Source organism: Hylobates moloch, unplaced genomic scaffold (genome assembly GCF_009828535.3).
Source record: "Hylobates moloch isolate HMO894 unplaced genomic scaffold, HMol_V3 SCAFFOLD_3, whole genome shotgun sequence".
In the NCBI taxonomy this organism is placed as follows: Eukaryota; Metazoa; Chordata; class Mammalia; order Primates; family Hylobatidae; genus Hylobates; species Hylobates moloch.
The window spans coordinates 80,963,136-80,967,013 of record NW_026652278.1 but is presented as its reverse complement, the minus strand read 5'-3'; the positions used below and the strand labels follow the sequence as shown (position 1 = coordinate 80,967,013).

At 35.2% G+C, this 3,878-nt stretch overlaps 1 long non-coding RNA gene across 1 annotated transcript; it reads left to right on the top strand.

Moving 5' to 3' along the window:
- The first annotated feature begins 624 nt into the window (after positions 1–624).
- Positions 625–3,643, top strand: LOC131383092 (uncharacterized). The gene is made up of 2 exons (XR_009212840.1): positions 625–1,190; positions 3,228–3,643. It is a non-coding gene; the product is annotated as an uncharacterized LOC131383092 (long non-coding RNA).
- The last annotated feature ends 235 nt before the right edge of the window (positions 3,644–3,878 follow it).

Here is a 3,878-nt window from a genome sequence, read left to right as displayed (position 1 = left end):
ACATGGCAAAATGAAAATGCAGTAGATTTATTAGAATCAGGGGCTTATGCATTATTTTAAATGAATTATTATTATTAGAAGATTGTGCAATGAATAGCTTTTTTAAAGAAGAAGTCATCGAGTACAAGACTTGTTCATGCGTTCTCAGGATCACCAGAAAGGTGATCTATGCTCCTTAATTTTCTAGGGGCCATGTAAATGAAACGATTCTCTTTATATTATACTTGGATTGGTATATGGTCTTGTTTTGTAGTTAACCACTTCAAACTTACACAGAATGAATTGGAGAAAGGGAACAAAATTGAGTAGAAAGATTCGTTATAGACCTTGGAAGAAATTTGTAACAAGTGTAGATGCTGATAAAGTGGTTTAATGAAAACATTTTTCAAGTAGAATTCTATGAATTGACATCCAGTCCATTCGTGTATTTTGAGGGATGTCTGAAAAATCTGTTGGTGCCCTGATGAGAGATAGATCCATGACACTGAAATAAATGCCTGTGATAGTTCTTTACTGATAAAATTTGAAGGTTATTTGTGCCCTACAGCTCTGTTCTAAGTTAATCATACTGAAGCTATGATACCCTTTACTATAATTCTTCAAGTTGAAACTATATAAATATGTGTGTGTATAAAATTGCCAATTCTTTGCAATGAAAAGATTTTTTTATAAAAAGCAAGATTAACTAGAGAATTTAAGTAAGGAAGTTAATAAATTTTAAATGTATTATCTTTTTATAAAGACTATATTTTGTCATTCAATATGTAGAAAAAATCAACACTTTGGCTTTGATGTTGGAAAAATTCACTGTATGCATATATTCTTTTAAGAAATGCTGCCTTATTAATATTGTACAGGAAGCTGAAAAGATACTCTTTGCATTTATTCAAAGGTAATAGATAAATAGATAAAGATAGATGTTAACCTGTGAGTAGAAAGTTTACTTCAAGATGTAAGTATGTATGTATGTAGGTGTTTTGAGAAAAATATATTGGATATGTTTATATGTAGATATTTATTATTTCTTTCAAAATGTTTGTTAAATTTTAACAAATTTCATAGGCCTTGTGATATAGCCTTTAGAGTGTCTTATTTTCCAAAGGTTACCAAAGTGTCAACTTCAGCAAAGCCTCAGCAAGATTGGTAATGATTAAGCACTCATCTTCTCCAGTCTTTGAGACTTTATGAAGGTAGGAGACAGAGGGAATGAACCGTTTCTATGTTGTTAAAGTCTTGAGTGAAACAGACAAGTCTAACTCAATCAGTTCTTATTCATCTGGCCATGAACCTAAAGAGAAGTTATCTAAGGGGACTTCTTCATTAAGATAATCTCAGTTATCTTGAAGCAAATCTCAGTTAATTTGAAGCGAATTTGTAATTAACGACTCTCTCCTTCTATTAAGAAACCTAATCTAGTCAAGCTTTGGTTCTGAAAAGATTATTAATACCATGTGTGCATTTGTTGCTGATCCCTTAATCAATGTTTTATATGTCCAGACTTGGGGTTGGAAAATTGGCAAGGTTGGGGGAATTGGTTAAATGAGTTCCATTTTTATGTTTTCATTTTTTGCATGCAGCCTTTTTTCAATAGTTAGTAGTAGTAGTTCAATCAGGACAATGTTACAATGCTTAGCACCCCATCATCTCAGAAACAATAATCATATGTTTAGCATTCCTACTAGAGTGAAGATCATCATGACAATAATCATGAGAATTAACTCCGTAGAAACTGGTTAGAGTGCCATTATATGCCACTGGATGTATGTGTATCAGGAAATGATTTAATACATGTATCACTGTGTTATAAGACATTTTGCTATAAAATTAACAGCAATGTTTATGTACAATTTGAGAAAAATAAGTAGTAAGCAAGCATAATTAGAAGTTCAAAGTCAATCAATACTTTTGATGTAATAGGAATAACAGCTTTCCAATATGTTTAACATACGCACATAAGCTTTACTAACAAGAACATTTACTTAGTCTTTTCTATTAGGTTTTATTGCTACATTCATTGTAAAACAATAATAAAACCTTGTTGAGACTTTATGACCAAATAAAATGTACTGATAAATGAATCACCTAACAATAACGCATGATGGGTGATGGCAATCACATTTTAAGGATCTCAGCAAATATATCTGATCGATAAATAGACAGCTGTTTCCTAAACACTACGTTAGGTACAATGGCATCATAAAAGGTGTAACTATATTAAACACAATCTAACATATCGAGGGCATACTATAAAAATACATGTAATATCTCAAAGATTATGTTGTAAGTGACATATGATATTATAGATAATAAATTACAAAGGAGTTCATAATACTTGAGTAGTAAAACATGTTTAATAAGAAAGAATGTTTTGAGTTAGGCATTAGTGAATGATGAAAATTTGGAGAGGTAAAAGGGGGAAAAAAGGGCATGTAGTGGGGTGCAGTGACTCACACCTGTAATCCCAGCACTTTGGGAGGCCAAAGAGGGCAGATTACCTGAGGTCAGGAGTTTGAGAACAGCCTGGCCAACATGGTGAAACACAGTCTCTACTAAAATTACAAAAATTAGCTGGGCCTGGTGGCGCATGCCTGTAATCCCAGTTACTCCAGAGGCTGAGTGGGGAGAATCACTTGAATTCGGGAGGTGGGGTTTGCAGTGAGCCTAGATGGCATCACTGCACTCCAGCCTGGGTGACAGTGCAAGACTGGGTCTCAAAAAAAAAGGGGGGGGGAGGGGGGCATTAAGGTGTACTATGGGCAAAGTCCACAGACAGTTGACAGACTGGGAGGAGATTTTTGCAGTAGAAAACCCAAAAAAACCTGAGCATGTGTTCCTCATATTAGTTTTCTGAGTAAAGCCGGAAGGGGCACTTGAAATGCATAAGGTTAGGAATCATACAGAAAATCTTAGAGCTTAAGTTAGAATAGTGTTTCTAACACAGCACACATTTATATAACCAGACTCTTAGAAGGCTAAAGACATTCAGTAAAAAGCCTGAAATTGGAATAAATGTTTAGATCAAAGTGAAAAGTAACAGGCTTAGAATTAATCATGCTTCTACTATATTTTCTCAAAAGTGAAATAAAGATGAATTCACTAGAGCTTGGGAGACTAATAATTCCTCTCTTCCTCCAAATTCCTTGCAAAAGACAATTATGATTCTAAGTACATATAAAGCCTAATAAATACAGATGACTTACTGGAATAACCATAATGTTTCTCTCTAGGAAGATCTTGTCAGCTTCTGGAATTGTTGGCCCATTGGCACCTTCAGCAACGATCTGCAAGAGAGTCAGGAACATAGAGAAATGCCAACAACACCATCAAATCCCCTCCACTGAGGGCAAGAGATGTGCATATATGAACAGGGGGCTGTGGGGAGAAGCACGGTTTCAGTTAAAATTAAATTAACAGAGGTTATTTTGCTCTGCAAAGTGTATAAAACTACCTTTCACTTTTCTATTTATCTAGGTTTTTGTTTTGTTTTGTTTTTACAGGAGTGTCAGGCAGATGCGTTTGCTTTGGTAGTGGTTGCACAACTCTGTGCAGGTAGCTAAAAGCTGTTAAATTATTTACTTTAAATGGGGGAACTGTATGGTATGTGCAATATGTGCCAATAAAGCTGCTAAAAAGAAAGAGAAAACTCAATCAGACTCTTCTATGACCCCCCAACGTCATTCACATTGATAATGTTGGTTCCGGTTTCTATAATGTTGTCACCTTGGCTTTGACTCTGGGTGCGTCGGATTTGGTCAACTGCTTCTCACTGGCAGCTGGGATCAGTATGTCACAGTCAGCCTCCAAGATGCTTCCTTCATAGGGCTTTGCCTTAGGGAAGCCCAGAATGGACCCATGTTGCTGCCATTGATTGAAAATCA